We start from the raw sequence: 19989 nt of genomic DNA, 5'->3' as shown, positions 1-19989 counted from the left end.
AAGCCAGAAGATCAAAGATCAACCGCCTGCAGGCAGGGTAGTATCAGCCCCTCAGGCGCTGTGCTAAAACACTTTAGTTTGGTTCCTCTTTTACCCTAGCTTTAATCCCTTAACCCTGTTTCCTAGCAACCGACCTAGGTCAGCTGCCTTGTTTTCCCGCCTTGAAACCTTTATAAGATAGGGTGTTTTCTCAATAAAGGAGAAGAGGCTTGATCAGATTCCGTGTTGTTGTCTTTACTCTCTGTGTGTCCCCCTTCCTGCCCTGTTTTCTCTCCCTCCCTCAGGAAAAGAAGCCGCGACGATTCTCTGCCCTGCTGTACCACCGAACGCCGGGGACGGGCGCGCTGGGAGCTGGCATCGCCTAAGACAGGTTTTCTTATTTAGAAAATTTTAAATCCCATATATGGCCCATGTTACATTGGATAGTAGTGTTCTAGAAGAAGAAACAGATGAGGAAACTAAAAATTAAAACTTCATGAGCTTAGTGTGTGTGGAGAAGTGAGGGACAGGTAGGTGGGGTGTCCCGTACAGGGCGTGTGCACGAGTTTGCGGGTCAAAGAAAGTAGAAGAAGCGAGGAAAGGGTGTTCCTATCAGACAATGTGGTGCATGAAAAGACCAGGAAGCACAGGAAAAGGTCCTACATCAAAAACATAAATGAATTAGAATTTTTGTTTAAGTTTATTGACGGGGGTTGGGGGAGTGCATGAGAAGGGGAGGGGCAGAGAGAGAGGGAAAGAATTTCAAGCAGGATCCGTCATCATCAAGGAACCCGACACATGGGCAGGGGGGAAGGGAAGCTGTCACGAATCAGTGAGATCTTGACCTGAGTTGAAATCAAGAGTCAGATGCTTAATCAATTGAGCCACCCAGGCACCCCTAAATGAATTAGAATTTCAATGGGATTGTCAATGAAAGCAGGATCAGAAATTGATGGACTTTGTGCACCAAATGAAGGGACCTGAGCCTTATCCTAAAGACAATGAAGAGCCACTAGATATTTTAAGGAAAGTATTTAAGGAAAGCAACCATGTGGAGAATGAATTTCAGCAGATGCCTCTGAAGGCCCTCTCTACCTGCATGGACAGCAACACAGACGTCCAGGGGTCCGGAGGTCCAGCCTGCCCGCTGGAGGAGGGTATGATCAGTGAAGAGGTGGGGGGGAACGCTTCAGATTGCTGCTGTACTGTAGTACTGTAGGAATAACAATGTCAGTCATAGACAGGAGTTTTCTGAAAAAGAAGAAATTTTATAATCGTGTGTATGTGACTTTCTTTTATGAAAAAAGATCAAGTTCTTCTTAGAAAGTACAGACGGAACCTGTGAAAACAAACACATATACTCAGGAAGACAAGTTACAACGAGAGAACCCTGAAAACATGAGCTTCTGACAAACCAAATCAATTAATTTATGCCCTGTGGCATGAAAAATGCAATTACAAAAAGAAGGAAAAAACAGGCCATGTTGTGAAGACAGATCTTCCAAGATTACATACAACCTTGACATGATTCTGATCCTGCTTCTTTGACTGCTCTGTGTGGTCAGGCCTCTCTTTCATGTTCTTGGCCTTGAGACCCTTCGGGCAAACTGCTTTGAATACAAATATTCTAGTTCTTTCTTGGGATTCTCTCATTATGTGCCAACTGCATTATTAGTTCTAACCTCATTTCATGACTAATTTACATTTACTTTCCTACCAGGAGGTCATAGTTTTTTTGTTTTGTTTTGTTTTTATAAGAAAATGTAAATTGCTGTCTTTCTGTTTTTCCATTAAGCACCTACCATTTGGGAATTGTGTGTCATTCTCTATCTCCCAAGAAGGATTGAATGAGTCAGAATTGAAACTGTGTAAAATGCCTCCAGCTTCTTAGAAGAAGAATGTTCTAGAAGTAGAAATAGAAATATAGATTTATGAGTATCACAGGAAATGCCCTGGGTTTAATCAACACAAATGGCAACCAGTTACTTGGTGGCTTGTTGGCACAGGCTTGGGAACAGGAGTCAGAAGGTTGGGTCTTGGTCCTCCTGTGCGTCTGGCTTCTGTACCTCCTAGGTCATTCGCCTCATCGCCCCTGACTGCACTTCCTAGTGTGAGAAGTTAAAATAACACCTGTGGGGCTTGTGAGGGAAATCGAATAGAATACCTTCCCGAAAACCAACTGAGGAGTAAACATTGTTCCTTTAGGCATCACGAGCAGTGACAAATTTTTGAGGACACTAATCATGATTCTGGTGGTTGGTGTTATTGTTGTTTAAACTCCCTCGCCCTGCACATCCCTCGGCATGTCACCCACCACAGGTGCCCGATAAATGTTGCCCAGTGGAGGCATTATTTCTCATGGAGTTCTTCTTGTGGCATCGTTCCGAGAGCTTTTCCTTCTCACCACACTTTTCTCTTTTATGAATTTTTTCTTCTTAATGTTTATTTATTTTTGAGAGAGAAAGAGACAGAGAACTGGTGGGGGAGGAGCAGAAAGATAAGGAGAGAGAATCCCAAGTAGGCTCTGCACTGACAGTGAAGAGCCGGATGCAGGGCTCGAACTCACCAACCAGGAGATCATGCCCTGAGCAAACTTCAGACACTCTACCGACTGAGCCACCCAGGAGCACCTCTTTTCTTTCTTTTTTTTTTTTAATGTAGTTTATTTATTTTTGAGACAGAGAGAGACAGAGCATGAGTGGGGGAGGGGCAGAGAGAGAGGGAGGCACAGAATCTAAAACAGGCTCCAGGCTCTGAGCTGTCAGCACAGAGCCTGTCGCGGGGCTAGAAGTCACAGACCATGAGATCATGACCTGAGCTGAAATTGGACACTTAACCGACTGAGCCACCCAGGTGCACCTCTTTTAAGAACTCTTAAAGCCATCTTCGGCCATCCATGTATGTATCTTAGTCCCTGGTTTTGCAAAGCTGGCTCTTTGTGTTGACTATTCCACCCAATGGCTCACTTTTCACCTCTCTTGTGGGTCAAATGCCACCTCCAGTTTGTTGTTATCTTCGCTGTTCTCTGCTGCTGACCTTTGTTTCTTGTTCCTCCCAGTCTGAGTTCTAGAAAATCCATGACCTATCTCTTCTTTTATCCACCCAGAAATGACTTTGAAATTTCAGTTTGCATTTGAATGCTTCCCCAGCGTTCTCTCTGTCTCTGTCTCTCTCTCTCTCTCTCTCTCCCCACCTCTCTCTGTCTCTCTCCTTCTCTCTCTCTCTCTCTCTCAATATCAGCAAATTGTTTGCCTCATTGTCAGGGAACCTCTCTTTCTCTCTTTTCCTTTTTTACACAGTTCAGCTTCTGCTCCACTATAATCTTTTTCATCATGTGGTTTCTCTTTTGGTGAAACCGTTACTTTGACACAGTTTACAGCCTCCCTCCTTCCTTACCTTCAGTAGCTCAATTCCTGTTTAATGCCACATTTTGCACTGATTTCTTCTGGGGTAGGGCCATTATTGATGCCATAATATTTAATGATCACAAAGTATTTGATCTCTAAGAACCTGGGCAAATACAATGCATTTTGAAAAGGCAAGAGAGAGAGGAGATTAACCACCATTTAAAAAGCACAATTGGGGCTTCTACAGGAAACTGGAATGTGCCACAACCTGTTCTCTCAAGTGCTAATTAGCCCTTTGTCTCACTAGACAGACTGTATTTCAGGGCTCTGGGAGTTTGTGTTCTTTCATATCTTATTCTACTTACTCACTGCTTTTCTCAGTGTGATTCCATTGTTCTAGGCCAGTCAGAGGACAAAAAAAGATGAAAGGATCGTTATAAGAGTAACAACTAATATTTCTAGAGGCTTCACCAGATAAGCCAGGCATCCTTCCAAGAACGTTAACTCCTTTTATCCACCAATGATCCTGTGATGTGGGCCCAAGTATGATCCCAATGTTACATATAAGAACGTTGAGGCATTGAGTTTAAGTAACTTGTCTGAACTACACTGTTAGTAAGAGATGGAACATAAAGTGGAGGGGGGGGGCATAAAATCCACATTCAGTTCACAGCTGTGTCTGCAAGGGGTTGATCTGCTGGTATCAATGGGCTCTCGCCATCTTAGAGCGCGTATTGGTGAGGGAGGTCCCAAGCAGCGCTGTGACTGTGTCAAATACGGAAGGCAGCTGAAAGGGTTACAGGAGAACACATCCATGCAGAAGAACTGCTAAGTGAAGAGAGAAAACTGGTTTCATGACCAGTTATATGAGGTCAAAGTTTAGGGTTTTCTACCCCAAAGCATTGCCATCATAGTGGGATAGTAAAGCTTTCCGATGGACGTCCTACTAGCTGAAATCTGTGGACAGCTGAGGTCAAATGGTAGCTACCATTCCACACTGGGAACCAAAGTATCACCAGATTGGGATTCCCTGTTATGATGCCACAGTCCATAAGATTGGACCTGCTTTAGTGACTCCATAGCGATTTCACTCCCTGAGATTTCGTTCTGTTTCCATGGGACACTTCAGATTGATAAGTAGGGAACGGAGGGGGGAAGGAGTTGGTTTTCACAAGGGAATGGATAAACACACACCTTGGTGCTAAATCATCCTAAACCTTCAAACACATGGAAAGTCATTAATTAAATGAGGCCTTCTGCAAAGAAACTCACTGCCATTACTCAAAACATTTACACCTTCCTCTGCAGTAGTTGCCATTCCACCAACATAATGATGGCCATTCCCGAATCCTTTCCCAATCTTGTCCAACTGGTGCTCATCTAATACCTCTTTTTTTTTTTAATTTTAATGTTTTATTTATTTTTGAGAGAGAGAGAGAAACAGCATGAGCAGGGGAGTGTCAGAGAGAGAGGGAGACACAGAATCTGAAGACAGGCTTCAGGCTCTGAGCTAGCTGTCAGCACAGAGCCTGAATTGGAGCTCATACCCTCGAACTGTGAGATCATGACCTGAGCTGAAGCCAGAAGCTCAACCCATGGAGCCACCCAGCCGCCCCCCATCTAATACCTCTTAAGAAAATCTTTAATCCATAAGCAGTATGAGAGATACCTTTCTTTATGTCCCAATGGTGCTTTGTGCTTCTTTAATAGAGCAGTTACCATATTGCATTATAATCCTTTATTTACTGCATTGCTGTGAATTCACTGTGTTTCTTGGATGGCAGCCCCATTATACAGAATCTACAATACAGACCTCTAATATTCAGAGCAACAGGCTTACCAGGTAGCAACTATTCGGTAAATACATGGATAGATGAATGAAATCATGAATGAACAAGTAAACTGACCCACCCTCCATCTACGTTTCCATTACTTTAAAGAACCTATTCTAACCACAGTTGCACCAGAGATTGATCAGAAAAACAGAACCGCAATGAGTGAGGCAGGATAAGAGATTTATTCTAAGAACTAGACCTCACACAGTTGTGAAAGCTGATTAAACAGTGCTTGTAATGCCGATGCTTTCTTCATCTGATGCCAAGGCTGAAGTCAGCAGCGCAGGCAGTTAGGAAGGGAAAATGGACGTGAAGTGGGGGAAACAAGGACAAACTGGAACCCAGGAGGACCAGTTGGTACACACGTCAGCCTCCGACCTCAATAATGCAGGCAGTATTGGTGGCTTTTGCCACGGACTTACGTGTGTACCTTGGCCAAGATGCAGAGAAGCTGATGGAAGCAATCTGATACAAGCTGGAAATGCTAAGGCATGCTTGCTGCTCCCTGCCAACAAGGCAAGCCGATGGATCATGAGCTACAACAGTGCCTGGTAATCCAACACTGACCTTCTAAATCTGGCCTGAATTCTTCCCATGGCCAACGCTACCTAGGAACCATGGGATGGCATGGGAATTCTGGGAAATGTAGTCCCAGTGTCACCAGGCTGCCACTACACAAAGGCACTACCATAAATACATTATCAATAACCTGACCAAGTGAGACCTGACCCTCATTGTGAGACCTGAGTTTCTATCTTCATTAGGGCACATATGCATGAGTAGGAGGGAATCAGAAGAACCCAAAAATGCAATCTCCAGGGGGACTCATGGTGGGCAGGTTGTACTTTCTTGAGCCTTGACTTTGGGCATGGCCATGAAACCTACTTTGGCCAGGAACGTATGGGTAGAAGGGATAAGGAGGTAGATTTCAGCCTAGATCTCAAGAGGCTGCACAAGTTTCCTCTTGCTCTCTTGCTCTTTAGCTGTCACTGTGGGAAGATCATGTCTAGGCTAGCCCACTGATCCTAGGAGGAGCATCAGAAAAACATGGAACAGAGCCACACAGCACCAAAGCAGGTACATGTGCAATAACAATTCATGGTTGTTCTAAGCTCCATGTTGTGGAGTTGCTTACTACACTACAATAATTAATCAATACAACTCAAAGCAGACAGGAGAGTGGCCACTTGGACGCTTCTTTCTGAGCAGCTAAACCTTAGCTTTTGCATGAGTGTTGATGCCAACCACTACTTATCTTATGTCCAAGCCTCTGCAACGGGTTTTGAGCAGTGAGCCATGTGGAGCAGAAGTGTGGCTCTCGGCAGGGAAAGAAGACATCTCCGATGTGGGCCATACCTGTCCAGCTGTGACACAAAATGGAGACATGTTCATCTGTAGCCAGAGCCTGCAAATTCAATGAAGCTAAAGTTCAGGTGTGCACAGAGCAGGTCAGGACTTGGTAGGACTTGCAGTTTTTGTAAGGTAAATTTATTTTCAGGTGCAATTTGGCTGATGGACAGTTGAGGGGCTGGTAACAGCATAGCTGCTGCAGAAACAGCTTTTTAAAAAAATTTATTTATTTTGAGAGAGGGTGCATGAATTGGGGAGGGACAGAGAGAGAGAAGGAGAGAGAATTTCAAGCAGGCTCTGCACTGCCAGTGCAGAGCCCAACGCAGGGCTTGATCCCAGGAGCAGTGAGATCATGACCTGAACCAGAAGTCAAAAGTCAGACGTTTAACCAAATGAGCCACCCAGGTGCCCCAGAAACAGCTTCTTCAGATGGTTCTCCTCACCTGCTGCATAAATGGCAATTGCCTCAACAGGACAACTAAGGTACTTTTCTGACCGGGCCTCTTTCCACCATCAGAGACCTCTCCAGCCCCTCCCTGTTACTCCTGCTCTCTCACACCTGCAAGTTCTCCTTGGCCAGAACGTGCTTCTCTCTCCTCTACCTGGGCAGGCTCCTACTCTTTTCTTGGAGGCTATCAGAAATGGCCTATTTTCTCTGCCTTATTCCCACCCTTTATCTACTTCCAGCCTCCTAGGCCACCTCTAGGCGGGAATCACTACTCCTCCAAGTACTGTTCTTACTGTGTTGCTGCCCTTCCATTAAATTATGCCTTCTTGTGGGCAGGGAAGGAGTCTCACTCATCACTGTGTCCTTCTTTAGTGTTTAACCCAAAGCCTGGCCCAAGAGAGGTAAGGAGGAGATTGCAGCCTTTGAGATTCAGTTGCTAAGATACTTTTCAAGAGGACAAAAGTTGTTCTTTACTGAAGCTTGTATTTTTATCCCCAAAGGTGACCTCCTAGGGTTTTGTTGATAATCATTGGATGCCAAGGCAAAGACATGGATGTTTCAATTCTTTTTAGAAAGGAGCTCAGCTGGGAATAAGAGAAGAACCTGCAACTTAAAAATATGCCTTAAAAAATCCCAAACACATAAAATGACTAAATTCCTGTCTAATGCAAAATAACTTAATAGAGACCCAGTTTAAATGGGCCACTTAAATACATGCTCACAGGACATCTGCTTATCAGGGCTTTCACTGGGCTTCAGATCCTTTCCTCTCAAACATCTACATTTTCTTTTTCCAGAATCCTGTCTCATTTCCCAAAAACCACTCCTTAAGCTTTCAACCCTTGAAAAAGCTGAAGCAACGTTTTCACCTTCCCAAATTGACAAAGCAGTACTTTGGCAAGGTAGCAAGCAGGCCTCCTTTCCTTTCAGTTTTAGAGGTAGCAGAAAGGAAGCGCGGTCTGTCATTGACCTTCACGCTTTGTCCTCAGAGGCTTAATCCCCTCTCATGTGTAGGGGCAGCCCTGCATCCTCCAGGGTTCCAGATCTCTGAGCGATCTGCAAATCACCTCGCTGCTGGCTGCGGCCCATTAGCCAGCGCCAATAGGGGGCGCAAGAGAGCGACTCGTTCCTTTCTCCTTGTTTTCTGTTCTTTTCAGGCTCTGCTAGCTTTGCTTCTTCACCTCTGTAGCAGCAGATAAATACAGTTTTCAGCATTTACAGAAAACAGCTTATTGTACCCTCGATTCCCATAGACCCAAGCACCATCCCCTCGAAAGGCTCTGAATTTAAATTCCACAGGAATCTGCCTTTACTTTTAAAAACTTCCAGTCTCTTCACTTTACCCCTCCAGGCCCAGAGGCACTTTGTAATTGCAACTCCTTGGAACCTTAGAATTGTCTTTTTTTCCCCTCTCATTTAACTATGTAATGACTTTATACTTGGCTAATCATTCTTGATATTAAATTCTCTCTGTTTAAGTAACTGGTGTGATTTCTCTCTCCTGAGTGGACTTTGGCTCTGATGGGCTGGTATCTGGAAATACTTCAGGGGCCTGTTCCCTCCCCTGCACTTACTGGGGAGCTTCCTATGGTACTAATGGCCACACTAGGATGTCCTGACTGACAGGGCTGCTGAGTACCCCTTCCTGTTGTGGTTTCACACTGCTCACCAGGTCACCACTCCAGTCCCCCCTTTCTGATCATGGGGATCTCACGCTCAGGTCCCCAGAATCCAGCCTTCTACGGTCTATCACAGCCTGGCTTCGGCCCTGGGCTTCCTCAAGATTTTCCAACCCCCCAGCCTATGTGAAGTCCCCTGATTTTTAACAACTGGCTATATTGGGGGGGAGGGAGAAGAGTCCTGTTTTGTGGTATTTGCCAACCTCTCCCACCGTGGCAAATTTCAAAGAACACAGAGTTGGGGAAAGATGTACACAGTATCACTTCATTATATAGTAGTTTCGCCATATGGGTAAAACAGACACAGATGATCCCAAGAGCATACATAATAGTAGCATGTAGTAAGAGAAGTTTAAAAAAAATGATGATAATGTTGTATTTCCTTTGTTTTTAATGTACTTTATTTAGCTGTAATTTCATTTGACTTTAATTATTAATGGCTCTGTTTAACAACCGGGTTGTAGAATTTTTGAAAATTAATGGTGAGCTCCCACCAGCCACTAAGAGCTCACTCAAGTTCACCATGGGTCACAGCTGCATCTTCAGAGTGTCCCTACTGCCCTGGGCATGCATGGAATCCTGGGCTTAATGCACGGCAAAGACAGAGGGTTCAATAAATCCAGGCTGCCATTCTACATCCTCCCATCACCCCAGCCATACACCTCAGATGTAAATAAGTGATTTTGCACACCCTGCAATGTGTGCAAATACAGATACCCCAGACCTCTAGAGACACCCGCCTCCTACCATTAGAAAGGGATCACGGGGGGTTCTCCACCTTTGCGCAGAACTGCTTTCTTTATGGGTTTCCTTTTGTGAAAAGTCACCAGCTGACTTGAGGGAGAAAACGCAAGAAGAGGACAAATCAGAAGAAAGGCAGGGCAGGGGACAATTTGGAGCAGCCAAACTGCCAATTCTTGCCACCGATCCTAGACCTTGGTCAACCTTGAGTAAGGTTGAGTAACCTTGAGTAAGACCTACCAGTTCTCCTATGTCAGAGCCACAAATTTCCCTCGGGCCTCTGAAGGTCAGCTAGTCTTTTCAGGAAACTTGGTCTCTGAAACCTCCCCAAGGTTTTTACCCTTCCAGATACTCAACCTCAGGAAGCAAAGTTCAGGTTCAAGTTCATCTCCCTCTCCAGGACCTACTAGTATCTTTATTTCTCTCATTTCCCATTCCTTCCCCCACCTCCTCCACTTCTCAATAGCTCAAAAAAATCTCCTTTATTTTTTAAGGCTGGAAATTCTGGAAATGAATCCAAGAAAACTCTTCTTTTTGGCTTTCTGCCTGCCTTCCCTGAATCAGTGGACAGTGAAGACTTAACAATTAAAAAGCAAAGGAAGGGAACACAAAGTAAAATACAGTTAATATTTCCCTGATGGCGTCTGTGAATCTCAAAGATGGTAAATATTAACTATTAAGATTGTGATGTGAAATCTTCTTTAAATTCTTGGTACTTCTAGAAGAAGTCCCTTGTGCTGAGCTTTTCCCCACTGTATCAAATGTCTCTCGTAAATTGTTTGTGTAAACTGGTTGTGTCTTGATGCAGATGGTTGGCTTGAGCAAAATCAAAATGATAAACCTTTGGCTAGAGTTAACACTTAAATAAAAAGATATGAAGTTGTAACCTTGAATTAAAGCCAGGAACCAATTAGTTGCTAATTTTGCAAGGCAGTTCAGATCTGTTAAGAGTGAATGTTTTTCAATGCTTCCACTTGCTAGGCACAAGACCAAGTGCAGCTCTCTGCGAGAGTAGGCACTATTTGATACCCATTTCAGAGAACAGGATATGGAAGCACTAAAAGTAACCACAGTGAATAATGGCAAGGACAGGAATTGAACCCATCCCGTCTGGTGTAGGTACACAGAGATTATTGTCATTTTTACCAAGGAGGAAACTGATACTCAGTAGAGACATGCCCACCTGGCCAAGACTCCAGCCCCACTTCTGGTCTTGAGGATCTCATGTTCGCACCCCCAGTACCCGCCCTTCCACCACAGCTCACAGCCTGGGCTGAGCGGAGATTGGAACTTCGGCCCTGCCCATCTCTGACATGCTGCTTCTTAAAGGCACTGCTCTGCGTGGAGGAGCAATGATGGAGAGAGTCCCCAGGCACACATTACTGGAATTACACTTAACTACTGCAAAGCCTTATTATGCATTTTCATCTTCTTAGTGCTTTCTAATTAAAAAGGAGGGGAGTGGTGATCTTTTTGCTCTCTAACTTCTGTTTCCTCTGAGTGGAAAGCAGAGGGCCCACAACGAGAGTCTTTGCATAATAGAGCTTTTTGTGTGGCAATCAGCTGTTTAAGTGTAGAGTTCTCCAAGGTCCCTTTTTTACTGGAGAGAGTTAATTAACAAAACAGCCACTAATCACTTACCCATGCTTAGTCTTGATTGCAAAGACTATGTGAACATACTAAGTCACCTTAAAGTCTAAAAGTATGCCCCTACTGTAGCAGGCTTTAATTAATGGTAATAATAGTAATAATATTAATATGACTTGACATCAGTTGAGTGCTTACGAAGGATCAGGTACTCTGCAAAGTGATTTTTATTCACTCCTCACAAAGGAGACACTATCATTTTCCTCTCCACCTTCCTGAGGAAAAGCCAGAGGTGAAGGTCAGGTGAATGTGACACAGCTGATATTTTTTTAATTTTAAAAAATATATTAGTTAGTTAACTAATTCAGGTCAGTTAACATACAGTATAGTCTTGGCTTCAGGAGTAGATCCCAGTGATTCATCTCTTACATACAATACCTAGTGCTCATCCCAACAAGTGCCCTCCTCAATGCCCATCACCCATTTAACATTTCCCCCCACCCACACCCCCTCCAGCAACCCTCAGTTCGTTCTCTGTATTTAAGAGTCTCTTATGGTTTACCTCCTTCTCTGTTTTTGTCTTATTTTTCCTCCCCTTCCCCTATGTTCATCAGTTGTGTTTCTTAAATTCCACGTATGGGTGAAATCACGTGATTCGTGGCAGAGCTGACTCTTGAACCCAGGTGCATGCAGCTCCCAGCCGTGACTCTGAGCCTTGACAGCCTCCCTGTCTCAGGCAATGGGGATAATAAGTCATTTCCTTTTCTATTGAACCGGGAAACCCTTTACTCATCCAACAGAGCTCAGAGTCATGAAGTCTAAGCAACTGAAAAAAGACCCTCCCAGCAAGAAACTGAAGTTACAGACCATTTGATTGTAACTAAGGAAACCTTTGCAAGACGCTTGAGTTTGGGGAAATGGCAGCCAAAGCCAGTAGTGATCCATCCTCCTGGCCGGTGTTCCCATGACTGAGACTTCAACATGGCAGCATGTGGGTGGCCTCTGAGTGGCCAAGTACAAACTCAGCTGAGAGGTTTAAGTTACCAACTCTTGTGGCTACGGCTGATTCTTCAGTGTACAGGAAGAAGCTTGTCCCATGCTCAGGTTGGGGGATTGGGCACTGGGCATGAAACAAAGAATATGGAATTAAGAGACTGTAACCAGGCCCCTTGCTATGGCCATTACATGCATGAACCCACACCTATTTCCTCTGCCTAGAATATTCATTCATGCCCATCAGATCCTCCTCCCCAACTCCTGAGACCCTTTAGTCTCAGCTTCAAAGCTCCTTTTGTCATAGAAACCTCTCCTGACCCCCAGACGAGGCCACACATCAGCCTCTCTGTGCCGGGCTTCTCTGGTGTGTGTAATGATGGGAATATTTATTTGTGTCAATGTTGATGAAAGATCTCTTTTCAGTGCCTGACTGCAAATGCTACATATTATTCCTTGTTTTGCCTCTAGCCCAGTTCAGTGCCTGACCATAATGGACACTCATAAATAGTGATTGTGTTAATGGCCTGGGTCTGCCTTCATCAAGTACCAAAAACTGGGCAGCTTAAAACAATGGGAATTGCCTCACAGCTCTGGGGGCTAGAATCTGAAGTTAAATTACGGGCTGGGCTATTCTCATTCTGATGGCTCTCGGGAAGAACCTTTCCAGCCTCTTCTGGCTTTTGTCGTTTGTAGCCATCCTTTGTGGTGTTCCTTGGCTCGTACATCCGTCCCTCCAGCCACTCCTTCCTGTGTGGCTACACACCGACCTCCCTCTGCACATGTCTGTCTCTGTGTTTAAATTTCCTCCTTTTTTTAAGTTCAAGCAAAAGGTCTCATGTATGCATTACTGAACCAGCCTACTGGTGCAGAGGCAGAGTGATAGAGAAACATCATTTCCCCGAGAAAGATGTCTATTGTTCAGATAGTGGTGGTGTTTGCAGAGTGACGGGATGGGAGCACATGACCTTCACGCAGCATAAAGAGATGCGCCATCTCACGTGCAATCCCTTCAGACCCGGCCTGGTTCTTCTCCAATGCCGCCTCTTAGAGTTGTACCTGATTTTTGTTACCGGTTTCCACTGAGGAAGGGGACGATTCTGTGTTTGTGTCCTGGCCAGAATCATTTGGTCCTGAAAATCTCGTGAGAAGACACGGGGAAGAGCAGTCACCTGCATAGACCACGATGGAAGTGAAAATGAGACTTTTTTTTTTGCAAGATTATTTATTTGTTTATTTTGAGACAGAGAGAGCCAGCATGAGTGGGGGAGGGGCAGAGAGAGAGAGAGAGAGGGAGAGCAAGAATCCCATGCAGGCTCCACATTATTAGCGCAGATCCTGATATGGGGTTTGAACTCATGAAACTGAAAGATCGTGAACTGAGTCAAAACCAAGAGTCAGACTCTTAACCTACTAGCCACTCAGGTGCCCCAGAAGGCTCTGTTTACATAAGGGGGCCACTCATGGATTATGGCCTACCCTGATGACCTCATTTTAGCTTGATTACCTTTGTAAAGCACCTATTTCTTTATAAGATCACATACACAGGTGTAAGGATGCAGATCTGAACCAACCTGACTCTATGACAGGTTTCAAGTTTCTCTCTGACCTTGGAGGTCTAGGTGACGGTTTCTCAGAATCATTAGACAATAGAAGGGCCCACATTGCCCAAGGCAGGAGGGACCACCCTTGTAACACCCAATCAGGAAATGCCAGCTAACACCCTTAACATTTCTAAGGGCAGGCCTAGAAGGTTAGTTACACCCTATGTGAGGGTCCTGGGTCCTGGGTCCTGGGTCCACTCTGTAATTGGTTAACACTCTAAATGTTGTGATTGGGTCCCACCAAAAGTAACGAATACTCTAGGCAATGTGTATGGTTAAAGTTACTGCCAATGATGTTATGCGATAATGATTGGACCCCTGTACCTGTGTCACAATGTCCTGTAACTCCCCCTTCCCAAACCCATAAAGGCCCTTCCCACCTTTGTTCAGGGCTCTCAGCATGGATCCACTGCGCTGGTAAAGTCTGTGAGCCCGAGTTTAGGTCCGGCGAGGCTAAACTCATAATAAAGCCCTTTGCTTTTGCATGTGTGACTCGGTCTCCCTGGTGGTCTCTGCTTTGGGGGACAATATTAAAAATCTGGGCATAACACGGGTCCTTGAGGTTAGGACTTCAGCATATCCTTTTTAGGAGACACAGTGCGATCCATAACAGTGATTAAATGAATAAATAAACACTCTGTGCTATAACTTTCCTCATAGGCAACATGATCACAACACTTATTTTGATCCCATATGCAATTTTGAAATGAAAGAAATTAATGGCAATAGCATATTGCATTCCTCTGCCACCCAGTAAATTTGATTTGACTGGCCAGCACATCTGGGGGCATGTTTTAAGTGTAATTCAACCAAAGTTTAGGTGCAGAATACAATTCAAATATCAGATAGGATAGGATAGGGTAGGATAGGGAAACAGGAGTTGCAAAATATGCAATATGCAAAATCAGGGCCTGGATTATGGCACGTGCAGTGTGCTGCTGAGGTAAGTGGCCTTCAGACGCACAGAGGCAAATAGACGGGCTTTGCAGGAGACAGATTAGAGCCGGGATCTTGGCTCTGTGCCCCTCTTTAACTATGCACCTCTCCCAGTGTTAGTTTCCTAACCTATAAAATGGGCTAATAGCCCTTTCATAGCCCCACCTAAGGTTCTGGGGGAGACTGAGTAGAGTCATTGTACACATGTGGATCACAGGGACCAGTATATAATAACAAGTCACTAAATGGAAGACTACATAAGACACATACGTAATATATGTTTGGGCTGTGCTAAAAGCCCAGGCCGTGCAGCTGGCACAACTATATGGCAACACGGACAAACTGCAGGGTGACTGTGGTGGAACTGACCTGGAAGCGGCATCTCAGGTCTCCAGCTGTCTCTCCAGTGTCGCTTGGAGAGAACCGTCGAACACCGTTCTCCGTTCCTGTGTCTCTTCCCTTTCCCACCTATCGGCAGGCACCCAAGAAAGGATGCAGAACTGGTGAAAATACAAACCCACGTCAGTGGTCCGTGTCCTGAGTCTGTGGGGACAGATGTGAGCGTGGCATCACATTAGATGCATTAGGATTAGGGCCTCTTTCCAGGAGGTCAGGGAAAAGAAGGTGAAAGCAGTGGTGTTGATCTCAGACTGCTCTTTGCTGTCAGAAGAAAACACATGAAGGGCATTGTCTGAGATCTAGGAATGCCAGGACATTCTTCAGGGATAAGAGGACTATAGGCACAGAGCCCCAGCTGCCCTACAAATAGAACTACAGCCAGTGTAGACGAGCATGTTGGTGCTAAACGTACTGGCAATCCTGGAAGGGTCCTTCGTTGGCTCCTTGAGGTATTGGGTTTCCATTTCTTTTTATTTATTTATTTTTTAAATTTATTCTTGAGAGACAGAGAGAGACAGTGCGACCAGGGGAGGGTCAGAGAGAGAGAGAGAGAGAGAGAGACACACAGAATCTGAAGCAGGCTCCAGGCTCTGAGCTGTCAGCACAGAGCCCAAACGTGGGGCTCGAACCCACGAACCGTGAGATCATGACCTGAGCCGAAGCCAGACGCTTAACAATCTGAGCCACCCAGGCGCCCCAAGGGTTTCCATTTTTAAAGCTAACTCAGTGTGACATTTTGGGGTCCACTAGAACTTGATGCAGATCTTGGCTGAGCCACATCCTGGCCAGGTGATCGAGAAGAAATGACTTAACCTGAGTCTCTGTTGTTTCAGCAGAGACACGAAGATGATTCCTATTTCTTAAGACAATTGAAAGGATTTAATGAGATGGGTGTGCAAAAGGTCCAGCACAGGGCCTGGGACAGAGAGAACACCTGATAACAGGTAGCCAGCCCCCCTCCAGGAAATGGGTCAAATACCAGGACTCAAATCTTGGCTCAACTACATACTCTCTATGAGATCTTGGGCCAGTTAACTTCTTTATATCTCCATTTCTCCACCTGTGAAATGAGAAGCATCATATATGTCCACATCCCAAACCCAAATGCTTCAGGACACCAAAAAGATTTTTTCTAACTCCACTGGTGAAAAAACCTGACCTCTGAGGGCAGGAAGCCATTCCAATCTCTGTCTATGCCACTCGGTATAAATACGCACATTGCTTATGGGAATGCTGTACTGCACCTGGCCGGGGTGTTACATGATATATAGTATATGAATTCTACCACCTTCCTAAAATTTGAAAACTCTGAATTCTAAAAGCAATCTGGCCTCAAGGACTCTGTAGACCTGTGTGTAAAACCCAATTCAGGGGGCTGGAAGACTGTTGGGACCATCAATGGAGAACAGGACCCAGCACACGGAGGGCTCACTTAGGGCACTCAGGTCCACAGGCCACAGACTCTTGGCACCGAACCACAAAGGTCAAAATCCTGTTCCACTGCTTTCCTGTGTGATCTTTGGTGAGCTCCTAACCTTTCTCAGTTTCCCCACTGCAAAATGATAATTGTGACAATAATTATCAAATAAACTAAAGCAATTAGTAGATGTAAAGGACTTGGTAAATTGCCTGGTACATAATAAATACTACTAAGTGTTAGCTTTGATTATAATAATTATTACATATTTATACGTAAGTGAAAATTCCTTCTTTATAAAGGACACGGCGTTACAGCAAAACTCAGAAACCGAGGCATTTGAACTTGTATTGGTATTCCAAGAATTTTCCAGGGACTAGAAAGGTGACCCAGTGTATTAATTTAAGCTGACCTTTTGTGCTGTCCCTAATCAGATCAAGCACTTTTCATTAAAATAGTGTTATTTTATTTTCACATAATGTGCCTGATGAATTTCCACCCCCATCAGAGCTCTGATATGACAAAAATAAGAGCAAAATGGTTATTTCTGGATCTTAGCAACACAAATTTTCTGATGGACAGGTGAGGAGGGGGATGGTTGAAGGATCACCCATGGAGGATGCTATGGTAGGTGCTGTTGGACTCGGGACTATTACTACTGCCTTCTGCCCCTCCCAGGCGGTCACAGACATGTGCCCCTCAGATTTCCAAGAGAGCTTGCGCGCCCCCCCCCCCATTTGCATCCACTCCATGTGTGCTGAGACCACACATCCCCATGTGGTTGACGGCTGGTGCCTAAGTGTAGCAGGGGTCCTGGTGCCAGTCCATACCTGCCACCAACTCAGGATTCCTATAATGGGCACTGTTGGCCTGGTCAAGACTTTTTTTCAGAACTTCAGTGGGAGACTTTTCCTACTCAGTCCTTCCTTTCCCCTCTTCTCGTACAGACTCCTAGTTGGCAGTGGAGTCTGAAGGCTCTCCCTGCCTAGTACTGCTTTATTGCCTTTATGGTTCAGAGACAGTTATTCTAATAAATATCTTGCGCATCTAATCTTCTCTAATGCCATCTTGGTGTTTGTTCCTTGACGGGCCCTCGCTGACACAGCCTGTGTTTATTTCGCAGGCTCCCTTGTCTTGAGGGTTCAGGATGGTATTTAGGTTGTGCCTCTGAGACTTTCACGTGGGGGGACTTAGAAAAGAGAAGGAAAGGAGCAGTGGAGGGTAGCTGACCATTGGGGTTTCAGCAGATACAGGTTTTGCAGCAGCCAAATTCTGCATTCCATCCTCTGATCACCAGGTTCATGGACTTGGGCTACTGTGACATTGGTGGTGGCAGCAGGGAGCCCCAGGTCACAGCTGCTGTGGCTGGATTTTAAAGCCAAGTAGCAGCTCCTTAGCTCCTGCTCTTTCAACCATTCCAATAATTTCATAAGCAATTGTTTCCCAGAGCTGGGTTTCTTTCTGCTTAAAACACCTGAGGTGATTTCTGTGTCTTGCACCGAATGTTAACTTATGCAGCAAAGACTTTGCAGGTTGCAATGTTGACTTTTCTATGCTTAGGGAAACAATGTAATAAAGCTGTTACCTTCTATAGCTTGGAAGTGAGACTATAGACCTACAAACCAGTAACTCAAGAGGAAGGGATTATAAAAAAAAAAAACTAAAGGATTAGTTTCTGTTGGCTGCTCCTCCCAAGGTGTTTCAGGAACAAATGAGCTCCATTAAGGATTAACCAGTGTGCAAACAGAGATGGAAAGGAATGGAAAGACCAGGGATTATGGTCACCGCTGTGTTGGAAAGGCAACTGCTTCAACACCGGGTTTTCTTGAGCCAGTCAGTCCTTGAGATAGTCCTTTACCCAGTCAAAGGTGTCTCTCTCTGGGTGATGTATCAGATGGTCATCTTATTTATGCCCTGGATAGCTAGAGAGAAGACAATTGTTCAAACCTGTTTCAAAGACCTATTAAGTCCTTCTAATCAAACATTAAATCAAACAAAGGCATCCATCGCTGACCAAGGATGGAATTGAAGGTGTTGGCTTTCAACCCAACCCCTTAGTCTTCATCATGTCTGCCTGTAGGATTTCCTCTGTCCTGGATTGCTCTATGCTTCCCGGGTTTCCTTTTCTATTTGAGGGTTTTTATTGCAGTTGCTCTGGTCCTGCTTGTTTGTTGTATACTGAGGGATGGAGGTGCAAGTGAACTATCTTTTTGTTGATAGGTTACTGAACCGTAAAGAGCCAAAGTCAGACCTGAGATTCTTAACTTTGAGCTTAGTAATTCAGAAACCAGCTGGTATGTAGGGTTGTCTCCCCTGGGGAAAAATGATTCTTTTCCATGTGTGGAAAGAAGGAGACACATGGATATTTGGTGGCCAGAGGTGTGGGGTGTATTGGAGATGGAGTGTTATACATAGAAATCCTTTCCCCAATTCTGCTCATAGAGTTCAGTCAGGGTCCAACCATGAAAACACAAACTCCCCCAGGTCTTCCATTGAGAGGGAATTTAACATGGAATTGGTTTCACAAGGGATATAAGAGCTAAGAAGGCAAACAGGGAAAGAAGAGCTAACCCAGAAATTAGCAGTGTCCAAAGACTGCCCTTACCTCTGGGATTAGAGGGACAAAGGGAGGAGGCAAAAGCCAGAAGCACAATGGCTATCTCTTGGGAGAGCCAGGACCATGGAGGGCGGGGCTATCTGGCAGGAGGTGGAGTGATGGAGGAAACAGCTAAGGCAGAGAGGGAGGAAACTGCCTAGCCTCTCTTCCGCCTGTGCATGCCTATATTCCACTAATACCAACTTTACCCAAAGCCAGGAGATAAGGAAGCTTGGGAGATAGGGTTCCCTGTGATACATATCATGGGCCAGGCACTCTGGGCATAAGGCTGGATTGCATTTCCCAACCTCCCTTACAGTTATCTGTGTCACGTGATCAAGTTCTCTCCTTTGGGGTGTGAGCAGAAATCATGTGCAAACTTTCAAAGTTTGGGGCTCACAGCAGTTGGAATGCCTCCTTCATGTGACCTTCCCCCTACTCCCCATTGCCATGGGAGGATTTAGAATTCATGGACAGTGACATGTACTAGCAGAAAGAGGAGCGATGCTAGGAAGAAAATGTTGCTTGTGAGACCACACGGAGAAGAGCTACCCAGTGACATAGATGATTCACCTGGGAAAAGGTATAAAAGAGAGAAACAAACCGTGTTCCTTAAGACACTGTATTGTTGAGTCTCTTGGTTGCTACAGCTTAGGTCTTTATCCTGATAGAGATGTTTCTGTTCTTCATTTATCTGTTCATTCATTTATTCAAACATTGATCATCACCTGTGATGTAGGCATTCGGGTACAGGAAATACAAATATGAACAAGTTCTTACTCTCAGGGAGGTCCCTGCCTATTAGGGAAGACCGATCATAACACACAGAAAAGTTATAGCACAGGGTGATGAGTATGTATAAGTTACAACAGACTGAGGATGGAGAAATAACACAGCTTAGGAACCCTTCTTAAAAGACAGAGTTGAGGGGCATCTGGGTGGCTCAGTGGGTTAAGTGGCCAACTTGAATTTTGGCTCAGGTCATGATCTCACACAGTTTGTGAGATTGAGCCCCCAACTCAGGCTCCACACTGGGCATGGAGCCTGCTTAGGATTCTCTCTCTTCCTCTCCTTCTTT

At 45.0% G+C, this 19989-nt stretch overlaps 1 long non-coding RNA gene across 1 annotated transcript in view; it reads left to right on the top strand.

Annotated features, from left to right (window-relative positions):
* LOC115302768 overlaps positions 1-19989 on the top strand; it is a 39657-nt gene that overhangs the window by 7025 nt on the left and 12643 nt on the right. Inside the window, exon 2 of the long non-coding RNA XR_003913620.1 lies at positions 285-370. This is a non-coding gene — a long non-coding RNA (uncharacterized LOC115302768). The remainder of the gene's footprint in view (positions 1-284; positions 371-19989) is intronic.

This window comes from Suricata suricatta, chromosome 9, assembly GCF_006229205.1.
Source record: "Suricata suricatta isolate VVHF042 chromosome 9, meerkat_22Aug2017_6uvM2_HiC, whole genome shotgun sequence".
NCBI classification, from domain to species: Eukaryota; Metazoa; Chordata; class Mammalia; order Carnivora; family Herpestidae; genus Suricata; species Suricata suricatta.
The sequence above is the reverse complement of the archived record's forward strand: the minus strand, read 5'-3'. Positions and strand labels throughout refer to the sequence as shown.